The sequence below is a fragment of the Hordeum vulgare genome, chromosome 6H, assembly GCF_904849725.1.
Source record: "Hordeum vulgare subsp. vulgare chromosome 6H, MorexV3_pseudomolecules_assembly, whole genome shotgun sequence".
NCBI lineage: Eukaryota > Viridiplantae > Streptophyta > Magnoliopsida > Poales > Poaceae > Hordeum > Hordeum vulgare.
In genome coordinates this window covers 118,222,404-118,239,006 of record NC_058523.1, presented here as the reverse complement: position 1 = coordinate 118,239,006, position 16,603 = coordinate 118,222,404, and positions in this window count along the sequence as shown.

Sequence of the window (16,603 nt, the reverse complement as noted above, 5' to 3'; positions counted from 1 at the left end):
CATTGGGTGGAGGAACTCGATTCTGTACTATGGGGCTTGCATACCACCCCGAACCGTTCCACAGGATACACACCATTTTTATGGTATACAGAGCCAAAGTGGTCCTTCCCTATGATATCGTCCACGACGCACGCCGTGTGCGTATCTACGAGGAAAAGGAAGCTGACCTAGATCGGCAAGATGACCTGGACGCCTTAGAAGGTGAGCGTGACATTGCTCAGGCCCGATCAACCTTTTACTAGTAGCAAGCTGGGCGCTACCAAAGCAGAGAAGTTTGGGCCAAGACATACAATGCGGGCGAACTAGTGCTTTGCCTCGTAGAAAAGCAAAAGCATAAACTTCACCCAAAATGAGAAGGCTCCTTCATAATCGACACGATTTTAATAGGAGGAGCTTATCATCTGCGCATTCCAGGAAACAATCACGTGGAGCCAAACCCATGGGACGCAGCTCGCCTTCGGCATTTCTACGGCTAGACCATAATAGTTACCTGTGTATTTTTCCCTTTCTCTGTCTTTTTCGAACATTTTCTGTTTCTTTTTTCGTTGTAGGATCTTCCTAGATCATCTTCAGGTGAGTTCGGCTTAACCGAACACTGTTGTTTTCCTGAATACTCATGTAAAATCAAATATTCAAATATAACACCTGGGGGCTTCGTAACGAAGCAACCGGATATGCTTAAAGAATACATGTCCCGTATAAACCTTGACTCAAAGTAAATTCGTGCTATGGTATGCATCAATTGGACTTAAGATCTTTGCAAAGCTGGCTTACCTCGCTCCTATGCTTACTCTCTATGTTCCCGACCTATTCGGCTATAGAGTAAAAGGAGCACCTCTGTGATTGATACGGCCAGTTCGCCTGGACTCGTACCTCAGACGGGTGAAACCGAAAGATGGCGGTCTTAATATACAACTTGGTCGGCATCGAACGAGGTTAATTTAATTGGCAGTCCTCGCCATCGCAAATTCATGTTAATCGGAAATACATTATCAACAATTATAGATTATGTAGCAATGCGAAAAAGGAACCCATAAAGGAACGATGTTTCTTATGCTTCATCGAAATATAACATAATACCCTCATACCGTCTTGTATGTTCGTACCACATGGCTGGATTGCCTTGTTCTCGGAAATTGATTCCTGCTATCATCGGGAATAAAGTATGAAACACTCTCGGGTTATTTTAACATGGGAGGTAGAAGCCGATGGTCGATTTATGACAAACGCTACAAATTTGAAGGTAAGTTTGTTGGTACACAAGATATAAACATTACACATGGTTACCCCCTTCGTTGGTCCAGATCATCTATTATAGTATCCAATGCACAGTCTTCCTGCGATAGATGGGCAGTCGACATCACTTTGTCTTACACCAGATGTAGAGGTATCTTCGTGCCATTAAGTCCTACTCGACCAACTTGGGCCATGTGCTCGGGATCAAGACAGGAAAAGCGGGTCTTCACCATGGCCCATGCTTCCCGAGCTCCTTCTCGGCAGATTGAAATCTTCCATAGCTCGAAATGGCTCCTGACTCTTTTGAATAGTTCGGATAGTTCAGCCATCCCGTGTGGCGTAGTTTGGTCCGGCCATAAAGCTTGAATCATATTCCACATGGCTTTTTGAGCCCGCTCGTGAATAGCGGAAAGCTCTTGTAGCATATTCTCCCTAAAGGAATTGGCTTATATCATGGGACGCCCGGTCAAGATACCTTTAAAAAAATGACGGAAGTCTTTTAGTATACTGTCATCAGAGAGTGATTTATTAAACAAACAGGTCAGGGATTTTTACTTACAATGTAAACCACTCTTTAAATGTTGATTCTTGTTGTTGCTATGTGCTAGTTGAGCTCTTAACGCTTCAATCTCTTCGGCTTGATTTTTCTTCTCCTCCTTGAGATGGTTGTTTTCTTGGTGGCATCTTGCTAATACGCGATGACCGGCTTCAAGCTAGGATTCGGCATACCTTGGAGAATCACGAGCTGAGTCTAGATCCTTCTGTGTATGGCTTATGGATTCGCCTGATATATCAAAAAATCCTATGATAAGTAAGCGACCCTATGTAATTCGCAACACCATCGACCAAATAACCCTTACCACGAGCTTCCCTGGTAAGTTTCTTTACATTCTCGAGCTGTGTCCTGCTAGCTTGAAGTTCGACTTGCATTCATTGCATATCCTCGGACAATTTGATATTCTACTGCTTCAAAGCCTGGAAAAGCAAAATCAACGGTCAGGTCGAGCCTTAACTCAGTCGTTCCGACCAAATTAAGGCTCGGGGGCTACTAGGGCTGAACTTCGGTTCAATTACCAAAAATCAACGAATACCTATAGTTTGGCTGACGTCTGCAAGGCCACTACTTTGAGGTTGTTCCGTGCAGCGCCAAGATAAGCATTGGTCGAGTTTAGAGCATTAAACTCTTGCTCCGAGAAGATAGGGTGTCGTAAGGACTCCTTGCACTACCGATGATTCATGGTGCTCTCAATTTCAAAGTTTTTCGTTGAAACGTCATCGGCAGGTCCGGGCGCCGGGCAAGTGTTCAGAGCCCCGGTGTTGGTCAGATACCATGGGTTGGGCTGGCTTTCCAATACCTCGTCCATGTTTTCGGACGAGGAGGGTCGCGCTCGTTTTCTACGATTATCGGCAAAAGTATTGTAAGTACACCAAAGAAGCCGCTGTTATTGTAAAGGCAAATGGTGAGTATGTGCACCTGGCTAAAGGGATGGTCAAGGTATTGCCTGCCACCTCCTGTTCGGGAACTTGTTCCTCAGTCAATGTAACCCTGGCTGGGGGGGGGCACTGGACGCTGTCCTCGTGGAATCGAGGGTCGCTGTCCCGAGCAAAGTTCTCGGGCTGGGGACAGGGCATTTCACTGTTTTGATCCAACACCTCCTATCCTCAAGCAAAGGGTCAAGGGGTTTACGTCTATCGGTAACGAGATAACTATAAATGTGTCCATACTTACCCATGGAATGGGGTTATACGACGCAAAGCCTTCCCTGAAGGCTAGATGGGTGAAATCTTCCTTTTCCCACTTGAAAAAATCAGCCAGAATAACTGCTAAGACTTCTCAAGTATGCGGACCTTGCCGCTTGGAGCGCGTCGAGTCATTCGTCCCGTTGTATTCCACAAAGTGTATATGTGTTGCTGAAGTTGTTGGACGCACCTCGTGATTACGGTGGCCATCACTTGTACGATGGTCACACCACCGTGATACAACATTTTTACCTTGGCAGCTAGGTGCTTCACTTCCGAGCTCTCCTCCTCGGGCGAACTCTTCAGACGCCAACAGAATTATTTCTTCAAATGAGCCACAGAGTACTTGAGAAGGCCTTCCTGAACTAGCTCAAATAAAGGAACATCGCCGATATAGAACCACTCTGAAAACCATTCGTCGTTCTCCTCATTCGGTGTACCGACTGGGTATCCGACGGCTACTATACGCCACACCTCGGCCCCGCCTACTTCCTGGATGGATGTGCCATCGGTCCGGGGGACAATGAAGAAGTATTTTCTCCACAAATCGAAGTGAGGTTGGCAACCTAAAAATATGTCACACAAGGCTACGAAGCCTGGGATGTGGAGAATAGAACCTGGGGTCAGATTATGGAGCTGCAACCCGTAAAACTCCAACAAACCCCTCACAAACGGGTGAATGGGAAATCCAGACCCACGCAGCAGGAAAGAAGTAAAATAGATCCTATCGCCTCTTTGCGGGGCAGGGGATTTTTCTGCGAGGGCCTCACCATTATAGGCGGTTAGTCCGGCGTGCGTAGGCGCGAGATCAGCTGAGGGAAGATACCCTTGTACTTCAAGGTCTCGCAACCAAAGGTGGGAAACGGAGCAACTAGCCCAATTGCTAGGTTGAGGGCCAAAGGGACGAGAGGAGGAGCCCTCCATGGATCTAAGTGCTAGGATTCTGGGGTTCCTTGGCAGCACTTGTGGAGGAGGGAATGGCGATAAGGCCTTAGACCTGAGTCCCCGTTTATATATAAGAAAGGTCACCTCCCCCCACGTTTGTAAGAGACGGTTCCGCTGAATTGTTGGGATGTGTGCTTACTTTAAGAGTCATGGTGACCAATGATTATTATTAAAATTTAAGGGCAGGATTGAAAGCTATGGGTCCCGCGACGCTTCGATATTCATGGATTCGCCGAAGACTAGTTCGCCATGTTACAACTCGGAGGAGGAACTCGCCTTTCAAGCCAACTACCAGAGACGTGTGGAAGTTGCCGAAGACTATACACAATGGCGTGGAAGGCTAGTTCGGGGGCTACTGATGGAGTCCTGGATTAAGGGGTCCTTGGGGCGCCGGCCCATGGACCGAATCATCAGAGTCCGGATAGTTGTCAATTTCGTACACAGGAAGGAAGGCTCCAAGGACTAGCATGTACTCCAAGCTTAGAAGGACTAGGTGGGCTCACCTATCCCCGACTAATAGTCGGTAACTTGTAAACCCTAGGGTCTCTGGTGTCTATATAAATCAGAGACCCCTATCCGTATAGAGGAGGCTGAATCATCTAGGGTTTAACATATACGATCTCGAGGTGGATCAACTCTATAATCATCTTCATCAATACAATCAAGAATGACATAGGGTATTACCTCCGTAGGAGGGCCCGAACCTGGGTACACCATTGTATCCCCCTTCTTCCTACAACCCATCGATCCAAGGTCCATAGTTCGGGACCCCCTACACGAGATATGTCGGTTTTGACACCGACACCGATGCCCCCACTCCCCTTGTTGTGCACGCAATGTGAGTCGTGCGTTCTGATTGGCCAAAACCCAAACCTCATGGATCGTACGTCTGCACTGTTGGATGCTCCCAATTCGAACGACGATCCCCATCCCTTTCATCAGCACATGCAGTTGTGGTCGGATTTGATTTATATGCACAATATTCATGTTAAATTCAAAAAATGTCTTAAATATAGCAAACGATACCTGAAATGCGCCAGAAAATCAAACCCATGGTATAATGGTGATTGCGTACCGTGGAAATTTTTATGAGGCCAAATGATGAAGTCACCAGCCACTCAAATTTGAATTGACACGTCTCCTTTTGGAAACCATGATCCTTCTTGTGAGATGCTCCAGTTTCCATGGAGCGATCATCAAAACTTCTGCCAAACTTTATCATTTTTTCCATGAGGTCGTGAGAGCACACCACGGTGACACATCGATTTTTTTTTGTCCGGACTCCATCTGAATTTCCTGTATTTAAAATATCAAATAGGACTACGCCGGTTGCCGCACCTCATACCCTAAAATGTTTCAAACTTCTCCCCGCTTCTCGGACAATGGATGAAAACTCGCAAAGCGACACAAAAATGATTTTTACGCCTTCTTTGCTCACACCCACATGTAGTTGTAGGAGAGTTTTGATTTTATATGCATTAAATGCAACGGAAATGTAAAAATGGCTTAAATATAGCAGACGAGACCTGAAATGGGCCAGAAAATAAAACCTAGGGTATATCAATGCTTGTTTACCGTGAATTTCATTTTGAGGCAGAACGATGAAGTCACTAACGATTGGAGTCTGAAGTGCCGCTTCTCCTTTTGGAAACTATTATCCTTATTATGAGATGCTCCAATTTTGAAGGTGCGAGCGTCAAAACTAATGTCAAACTTTACCAAAAAAATTCCATGGGGTCGTAAGAGCACGCCACGGTGACACATCGATTTTCATGATTTCATGTTTCTATATGCATTTTCTGTAATTAAAATACGAACAAGGTCTATGCCTCTCGCCGCACCCTTCATCCAAAATGTTTGAAAAACAATTCTGCTTCTTGAACAATGAATGAAAACTCGCAAAGCGACACACAAATGATCTTGCTAAAACCCATGACCATATATGTATATATAGGGTGGCTCTATTCTAATAACTTTCTTAAGAGTCTTATTCTCATAACACGTCTTATTCTAAGGCTGCCTGTAATGAAAGTATCATAGGTAGTATCATGCATGCCAACTAGGCAATTTTGATGAGGTGGCATATAATTAAATGAAGAAAGAGAGGGTTGAGTATCATATCATGATACCGTATCATATTAAATGATATGTTACTATGTGTCTTGCATGATAATAAATAAACTACTATATAATATTAACATATGATACTATACATTATAGATGTGGTATCATAGACTAGTATCATACTGGTATATGATGCTATTCATTACAACTTACAACCAGACTAACGCCACTTCCTCCTTCCGCAGAACCGCACACAGCAGCAACCCAAAAAGCATCAGAAAATAACCCCTCCCCGCCCACCTTCTTCCTCCCGCACCACACCCCACCCACACCTCCACATTCTCCCAATGACCATAACACACTCCTCTCCCCCCGGTGCCCACTTTTTTCCCGGCCCAACCACCTCCCGGCCGCCCTACCTTCCTCCTACCATGGCAGTGCCGTGCCGCACCCACCTAACCTCCCTGTGCCTCACCTTCCTTCCCGGAAGGCGTGCTAGCCGCCGCCGCACCCATCCCGCGCAGCCACGCAGACCCGATGCATGTCACCGTGCCAGCGACCACAACCCCCTCCAAAATCAGTCGGGCGCATGCCGGAAGTGTCGAGCTACGGCCGGATCCATGGAGGCAACCGGAATCACATCGTCCCCGAGAGATGGCTGCATCAGGCCTGTTGGATTCTGGTGCCGTGCATCGCCCACTTTCCTCTCTCCCCTCACGGGATTTGGCTCCATGGTGGTCGGCGGCACCACCCCGCCACCACCTTCCCCAACCCCGGCACCCACCACAACCTGTCGGGTCCCTCGACCAAATCACCACGCCACCTCGCGCGATTCATAACCATGGGTAACACGAATCCCCTATCACCCCAATCTCTCAACTCATTGGGGGTCATGTCGCCACCGTGTGTTGCCTCGCCGGCAAGCTCCGGCCACCAAGACAACATCGATGCGTGGCCATGTGAAGGGCCCCTATGGTGCTCAACGAACCAGTACAGTGGCCGTCCACAACGGGCCAGCGGCCTCTTCATGGTCGGTAGCACAAATGACCTCTGACAGCGTGCTACAGCGCACCCTCGGCGTGCAGTTCGCCAGATTCAGACACACGGTCCGGTTATGCTTGTTGCACTGCTCGACAGTAGGGCCCTAGTAAAGGAGATGTGCCGAACACCGCGGCTCTGGTGAGGGATGGGATCGATCCGGGGAAAGAACCCCGGATCCATTCTCAGTCAATGTTATCTTGCTCCGCTGCTCGCCGGTGGATGTGCACTCAACTATTGCAGTTCGTTTGTTTTTCCTTGAAGCTCACTATATTTTGTTTTGCAGTTAACCGTGGAATATAATATATGCAAAAGTTCCTGCATAGCGTCGGCCCGTTCGGCAAGTCGTGTCATGCAGTACGCTCGCGTGAATGGAGCTTCACTAGGTTCCTGAGCCCATGAGCGGTGGCTCCCCATGATTTTAATGCTTGCGGCCACTCCATGCACTCAAGAAACTATTTTTTTTTCAGATTTGGCTGCCAGTTTACCTGCAGTTTGGTGCAGCCGGGTGCATGGAAGATTAGTTCGTTTCAAAATTTGAACATAGTTTGGCTCCTTTTTTGCAGTCTATTATTTCAGTTTGTTGCATTTTCATATTCCTTATGCAGCTCACTATGTGATCATGTGTGACAACAAAATGTGATAATGAAAAATGAATTAAAAGAGTATGTGGTTCACTTGGTCAAAGAGGATACAAAAATAACTCAAAAGAAGCTCACTTCTTGTTACATGTAATTTACTTGCTCTGTCCATGCGATCCACTTACTTTCAATGTGAACTGCAGAAAAATGTTAAATCAATAAAAAGAAAAGTAATGTGGTTCACTTCTTCATATTGTTGCGGTTTACTTAAGCCCGATGTGAAGCGCACTTCACTCCATCGTTTGAGAAAATACATGTCTGATAAAAGAAAAACCAAAACCATGCAGTTTGCTTTCCCGTTCGATGCAGTGCGGTCTTCAATCCGATACAATGTGTTCTTCTGTCTGATGTGGTTCACGCGTCGATTTGGGTGTCATGAAAGTTGTTCTTAATCCTTAATGAATTAGAGAGAGTGTTCTACCTGAAAAATATGTGCCTCGTCAATATCTTTCCAACGCAGTATCATTTGCTTCGTTCCGACAAGCGGTTTGGAGAAATTTACGAAAATACGCTCGCTACAACTCGTAGACAGCGGCACTGTTTTCAAAATTTGTTTAAACCCATGAGAAAATTCAACAAATGACCAAATATAAAAGTTGCTCCTATTCCACAGTTTTTCAACGCCGTATCACATGCCCCGTTCCAACAAACGGTTTAAAAATGCAGCAAAATACGTACTGAAAAAATCGAATTTTTTGAAAAACAGAATTTCATTTTTTGGTAAATTTGAAATTACTCTCAAATCGTAAGGAATTAGAGAGAGAAATATACATAAAAAAGATGCGTATCAATGATATCTTTTCAACGCCATATTGTTTGCTTCATTTCGAACAGTGGTTTAGAAAAAATAGAAATTACTCTCATATCGTAAGGAATTAGAGAGAGAAATATACATAAAAAAGATGCGTATCAATGATATCTTTTCAACGCCATATCGTTTGCTTCATTTCGAACAGTGGTTTAGAAAAAAATAGTGAAAATATGCTCTCTGCAGACCATCATGCGGCCACTGTTTTCGAAAATGCTCTCAAACTGCGAGGAATCTCGAAAAGTGTACAACATGACGAAATGGAGAATATTCTGTAGCAATCGAACGATATATTATATGCCTCATTTCGACGAACGGTTTAAAAACTAGAGTGAAAACGGTGTCGGAAAAAACGCGTGCAGTTTTTTGCGACGGGAAGTGCACTCGCGTCAGTACTGTACTGTTGTTGCTTCAACAAATGACATGCATTTGCATTGAGCGTGCAGTTTGGAATTGTTATTAGAATAACTATTCTGCTAATATTAGCAGAATAGGTCGGTTTAACAAATGATTGCACGCGTTTTTGACAGTATTTTCGCTCTAGTTTTAAAACCGTATGTCGGAATGAGACGTATAATATACCGTTGGATTGCTATGAAAATTCTCAAATTATGTTGAACACTTTTTGAGATTCCTCTGTGTTTGAGAGCAATTTCCAAAACAGTGGGCGCATGACGGCATGCACGAGCGTATTTTCACGATTTTTTCTAAATCTCTCGTCGGAATGAAGCAAACGATATGGCGTTGAAAAGATATCATAGAGTTGTATCTTATTCATGTAGATTACACTCTATGATTCCTTAAGGTTTGAGAGTAATTTCAAATTTACATAAAAACGGAATTCTGTATTTTGAAATTTTTCGTTTTTAGGACTGTTTTCGCTGCAGTTTTTAAACCCTTCCTCGGAACGAGGCGTATGATATGGCATTGAAAAGCCGTGGAATATACACAACTTTCATATGCTGGCCATTTTTTAGATTCCATGCGGTTTTGAATGAATTTTCAAAACGATGTGGCTGCCTACAAGTTGCAGCAAGCGTATTTTCAAAGAAAAAAAAATCCAAAACCGCTTATCAGAATGATGCAAATGATACGCCGTTGGAAAGATATTGACGAGGCGCATCCTTTTCATCTACAACACTCTCTCTAATTCCTTACAGTTTAAGAGCATCTTCGAAATTACCGAAATGCGGATACTCTCTTTTTCGCTACACCAAATTCGAGGCGTGAACCGCATCAGACTGAAAAGCGTACTGCTTCACGCTGAAGACCGCACTGCATCCAACGGGCATGTAAACTACATGATTTTATTTTTCGGGTCCAAATTTTCTCAGATGGGGAAGTGTAGAGCACTTCACATCGGAGATAAGTGAACCGAGACACAATCGAGAAGTGAACCATATGAGTCTTTTTTATTGCAAGGAAATAAACCGCGTTCTTTTATACCTACAATGAACTTCAACACTATTAGAAATGAACCGTGAAGGCGAGTAAGCTATACTGCATTGACGCATCTATACTACATGGTCAAAGCTAGTAAACTGTAATATTTTTCTGTTTTAGTGAATTCCATGTTTCTATACACCATTTTCTCTCCGTGTGGCCTTTTTTCAATCTTTCTCTTTTACCGAAATGAGCTACTGAAGAAGCGAATCACATGGTCGATTAAAATGAACCGCAATAGAATTCGGGATGAACTTCTTTTGTACACAATATCATATACACACACGCATGAAAAACAACACAACCATATTTCTTTCACACACATTAATATTTCTCTTACACATCCATGTCATCTTTTGTCCCGCACCTAAACCCATCCCCTCAAGTTGTACACAAGAGTATTGCATGGCCAATGGCAGGTGAACACACAAATTAGCCATCCTCGCTAACTGTACTTCACAGCGCAGTGCATCGAATATCTTGCCCAAATCAAAAGAGCGAGCTGCACAAAACCAATTATGGGCGCCATGAACTACAAGTGGATAGTAGCAAAACTACATCACCATCTTTGCGCCGTGCTACACTTCATCACCACCTGAGACGAACTTCACTCTTGAGAAGATCCCCACAGCCGAATCTCGTTGGGTCCAATGATTTTTTGAGGCGCCGCCACACAAGGAGAGTTTGGTGGGGCAGGCGACTAGCCAGAGGGGTAGATTGGAGCGGCGGGGTAGGCAGTGTTGAAGGGGAGCCATCGGTACTAGAGATCTGCGATGGCTGATTCGAGGCTCGGGCATAGAGATGAAGGAGTTGGAGTTGGAGAGGCTCGGGCGGGGGAGAAGAAGGGGGGCCCGAGAGAATAGTTGTCGCGTCGGACCTCACCGTGGGGACTTGTGGAAGTCAGCACCACTGCAGCTGTCCAAGAGCCGCCGCATGAGGAAAGGAGAGAGGGGCGCGCTGGTGGCCAGCAGGAGAAGCCATCAGTGCGACGTCGGTCGACGGAGAAGAGTGGAGGGGACTCGCCGACGCTGTTGTGGAGGGGCAGCATGACCAGGGCGCTCCAATCTGAGGCCGGTTGGCTAGATCGAGGGTGGTTGTGCGGCGTCGGTGCGTCGGTAGGTGACCGGACCCAGGGTGGTGCCATGGCGGTTTGCTGGATGGTGCGGCACTGGGGGAGGGGGCGACGCTTTTGTTGTAGGTGGTTGGCCGGGGTAGGAAGAAGGTGTGGAGAGGGGTGGGTGGCACGATAAGGGGTGGGGTGGCCACGCGCGGGGTGGGGCGGGGCTCCGGCGGTGGGTTGTGAGGCGGGCTCTGGCAGATCGGGGTTGGAGGCAGGAGGAAGAAGGTGGAGTTGAACAGGAGGGGTTGGAGGGGATGGATGGGTCGTGTTGTGGTGGGCCGGGTTTTTTTATGCACCACGGGTGGGTTTGAGCAGTGGGTTCGCATGATGAATTTTTGAAGTACAAAACTATTAGCAGAATAAGTCCAAGTGTTAGTAGAATAAGGTCTTAAGGGGTGTTAGCACAATAGACCCATCCTATATATATGTACAGCTCGTCAATATGCTAATATTAGCAGAATAGTTATTCTACACAAACTTCTCAACTACACACTCAACGTTAGTGCACTGCATCCGTATCAAACGAAACACTACAATGTCACTAGAAAAACCTGCACGCGGTTTTTCGATACTGTTTTGGCTCCAGTTTTGAAAACGTTTTTCACAATGAGGCGTATAATATATCATTGGATTTCTACACGAAATCCCCAACTCCGTCATATTGAACATTTTTCTAGATTCGTCGCGGTTCGAGAGCAGTTTTGAAAATGGTGGGCGCATGACGGATTGCAGCTAGCGTATTTTTGTGATTTTTTTCTAAATCCCTCGTCGGAATGAATCAAACAATATGGCGTTGGAAATATATCATCGAGCCGCATCTTTTTCATGTAGATTCATCTCTTTAATTCCTTACGTGTTGAGAGTAACTTTATATTTACTAAAAAATGGAATTCTGTTTTTTCAAAAAATTCAATTTTTTTGTTACTGTTTTTGCTGCATTTTTTTAACCTTTATCCGAACGAGGCGTGTGATACGGAGTTGAAAGGCTGTGAAGTAGGCGCAACTTTCATATGTTGATCATTTGTTGAGATTCCTCGCGGTTTTAAATGAATTTTAAAATCGGCGTGGCTGCCTACTAGTTGCAGCGAGGGTATTTTCAAAAAAAATTCCAAACCGCTCGTCGGAACGATGCAAATGATATGGCATTGGAAACATATTGACGAGGTGAATCTTTTTCTTGCAGAACACCCTGTGTAATTCCGTACGGTTTAAGAGCAGTTATAAATTTATCGAAACATGAACACTCTATTTTTCACGACACCAAAATCGACGCGTGTACAGCATCAGATAGAAGAGCGCACTGCTTTTTGACAGAAAAACGCACTGCATCCAATGGACAAGTGCACTGCACAATTTTTTTTTCTATTTGACATGAATTTTTCAAGACGAGGGAGTGGACCAAACTTCACGTTGGGCGTAAGTGAACCTCAACTCTACCAAGAAGTGCGCTGCAATTTTTTTGTAATTTTTGCAACAATTTATTACGCGAGATGAATAACATTAGACGGCCCGCAGTGCTTGAGAAAAAAATGCACTGCATGAAACGGCCAATAGAGCTGCTTGATTTCTTAAGATTTTTTTAGCAATACAACAACAAACTCAACACAGAAACAACGAACAATGAACTGCAGTACGGAAATGCTCTCAAAATAACCAACGTTCAATTTTTTTTGTCTATGCATTTTTTAAAATTGCAAAGGCTGCCAATACAAGCGGCGAGGATGCTGGAGTTGAAAGGTATAAACACCGAAACATACAACAAGATAAACATGTCTATCCAAAATATACACAGAAAACACCGGCATGTTGCACCGATCTCCATGGACTACACGCACATGGGATCAACACTTCACGCCCTCGCCCAACAGACTGCGACATGTCATGTCATGGACTGCACAAGCGGGGCGCCCAGCGGGTGTGGAGCTGTCGAAGCCGTAGTGAAATAGAAGCCCATCCTAGTGGTTATTGGCATTTGGGGTGGGCTGCCTTACTGCTGTCGTCGCCAACACGGCCACGAACTGCACGCACATGAGCATTGAATATGCTTCTAATGTCGACGCGCCCACAAACTGCACCAACATACAACCCAACTAGAGAACCTCCTGCCATGCGCATCCATACAACAACGTCACATGGCTTAAACTGAATTGTGTGCCAATCAGTCCTCTCACGTGTTTGCGTACTGCACTGATGAACCAAATGACCTGCAACGATGGCAAGCTACACTGCTCACCTTCAATGGAGACCAACACTGAAAAGTGAACAGCCTTAAGAAGAAACGGGGAGTTGTGCCCATGAGAAAATTATATCGACATAACAAACTGCATGGGGGCGGACTTGGTGTTCAGCGAGGCATGTTGCTTACCATCCCGACATGAGGTGGAGCTCCCCATGTCCTCCCTCCGCCTATTGGGCTCGGATTCATCGACGGGGGCTGCTTACTGATACGTCTCCAACGTATCTATAATTTTTGATTTTTCCATGCTATTATATTATCTGTTTTGGATGTTTTATATGCATTAATATGCTATTTTATATTATTTTTGGGACTAACCTATTAATCTAGAGCCTAGTGCCAGTTTCTGTTTTTTCCATGTTTTTGAGTATTGCACATAATGAATATTAAACAGAGTCCAAACGGAATAAAATCTCCGGAATGATTTTTCTTGGACCAGAAGAAACTCAGAAGACTTGGAGTAGGGGATAGGGCACCTGCCGGGAGGCCACAAGCCTGCAGAGCGCGCCCTAGGGGGGCACGCCCCCTGGCTTGTGGGTCCCGTGCAGGTCTCCTAACCCTATTCTTTGGCCTTTAAATTTCCAAATATTCCACCATCGCTAAAAAGAGCCACGAAAATACTTTTCCGCCGCCGGGAGCCTCTATTCCCGTGAGATCCAATCTTGGAGCCTTTTTCGGTAATCTGTCGGAGAGGGAATTGATCACGGAGGGCATCTACATCAACTCCATTGCACCTCCGATGATGCATGAGTAATTCACCACACACCTACGGGTCCATAGCTGGTAGCTAGATGGTTTATTCTCTCTCTTTGATCTTCAGTACCATGTTCTTCATGATCTTGATGGAGATCTATCCAATGTAGTACTCTTTTGCGGTGTGTTTGTCGAGATCCGATGAATTATGAGTTTATGTTTAGATTATCTATGAATATTATTTGAATATCTTTTGAATTCTTATATGCATGATTTCATATATTAGCAAGTCTCTTCGAGTTATTGGTTTGGTTTGGCCAACTAGATTGGTAATTCTCGAAATGAGAGAAGTGCTTAGTTTTGGGTTCAATCTTGCGGTGTCCTCATGATGTCTACGCATGCTTCTATTCTTGGAGACTATGTTGAGCCTCCAAGCGCAGAGGTTTGTAGGACAGCAGCAATTTCCCTTAAGTGGATGACCTAAGGTTTATCGAACTCATGGAAGTAGAGGTTGAAAATGATCTCTCTCAAGCAACCCTGCAATTAAGATACAAGAAGTCTCTTGTGTCCCCAACACACCTAATACAATTTTCAGTTGTATAGGTACACTAGTTCGGCGAAGAGATGTTAAAAGTCAAGTGATATGGATGGTAAAACAAGGTATTGTAAATATGAAATAAAAATGGCAGCAAGGTAGCAAGTGACAAAAGTGAGAATAAACAGTGTAACAATAGTGGGAAACAAGTCCTAGGCTTCATGCTTTCACTAGTGGCAACTCCCAACAACATTAACATAGTCTAATCACATGATATTTCCACTAAAACATGCAACGGAGATGTACTCGGAGGTCATTCCTTTGTGATCAAGAGAGGACGAGAATTATGTAGGGCTACAAAAGCACACCTCGGAGTTCGTAGTTCTCATCTATGGATTTCCCAATGTCACGCGGCTGTCCATAGGGAGTACCACAATCACCACAACGTATCTCAAGGATAGTCAAAGACAAGCACCAAGAAACTATCAATCTTCAATCAATTCAGAAAAGAGGAAATCACTCCTGAAAATATTCTTCTAATCCATGTCCAATAGACCGTTGTCACCATGGTCTCGGGGATTATACTAGATAAGACCAAGTGAGTACATCAATCCAATACATAGAAGAAGGGGAAAAATCATGGGATCACCCTAGATTAACATAGCCCATGATCACAATCAAGATCACATCATCGGAGAGAGAATTAACCACATAGCTACTGTAGAAGACCTCAGCCCGAGGAGGAACTACTCCCGCTACATGGAGGGAGGACGCTACGTCGATGGAAATGAATCCGGGGGCATTTCCCCGTCCCGGCAGGGTGCCGGCATAGGAATTCTGGTCCCTCGAAACTTGTTGGCGATGGTGGCGGAGATCGGAGTTGATTCTAGAGAAAAGGTTTTCGAAATCTGCGTTTCCTCCACGGGGGTAAAAATAGGAGCCAAGGTAGGGCACTAGAGGAGGTGGGCCCACCCAGGCGACCCGTGGGCGCGTCCAGGGGGTAGGCCACACAGGGAGGCTGCCTGGGTAGGCCCTGGCCCCCCTCTCGCCCATCCTGGTGCCTCTCGAAGCTTCCGTCACGCTGATTTTTATATATTTTTCTCAGGATTTTTGGAGCTCTGGAAATTGGGATAAAAGCCCCTACAAAAAAGACATCGGCACACAGAAACTGGCACTGGGTACACTGAGTTAGTAGGTTAGTCCAAATAAGTGTAAAAAGATATAAAAGTGTAGCAAAACATATAACAATGTCACCAAAAAGATCATGGAACAAACAGAAATTATAGATACGTTTGGGACGTATCAACATCCCCAAGATTAATTCCTGCTCGTCCTCGAGTAGGTAAATGATAACACAAATAATTTTTGTGGTGACATGCTAACACACATATAAGAACTTCAAAGTAAAGTAAGTAAGATGTGCAATTCAAGTCAAGACAATAACAAGCAAGAGTCTATATTTAGTACTGAAAATAGCAAAGTAAGAACATAAAGGTGCAAGAGCTCTCGCTGTCCATGACTCGAATGTCTCCAAATGGTGTTTGCGTGCAAGAAGTGGGAGATGGTTTTAGAGCATAAAATGTTATTTTTTAATTGAGAACTCAATCTACTAAACTTCACACTTGGTCTCCTTCGGAATCTTATTTTGACTCATCCCCAGACCACTAGTCAGGCACAAGTCAAAATGATCCTCTCCCTTTCAACTTTGCGCACTCATGCAATGGATGAGCGTAAGCAAGATATGTTGGCACTTTGGATGGAAAATAGAATAATTATGGGGAAGGAAGACAAAAAGGTGTGAAAGGCTCACATCAATGAGGACAACCATGGGGAGAGAAAGCCAAATGATAGATATGATGTGAGGAGTAGGTATTACCATGCAATGGATGCACATATGAGCTAAGGTAAGCTCTCCGATGGAACTAGTGGGGGAGCATCCAACTTGCTTGCTCATGAAGACCTAGAGCTCATTTGAGGAGGCTCATCATTGGAATATACAAGCCAAGTTCTATATTGTAAAGGTCCCCACATAGTTATGCATGAATGATAATCTCTATGGAGTACAAATATAACAATGGAGTACGAGTGTGGATCTTTCAAAAGA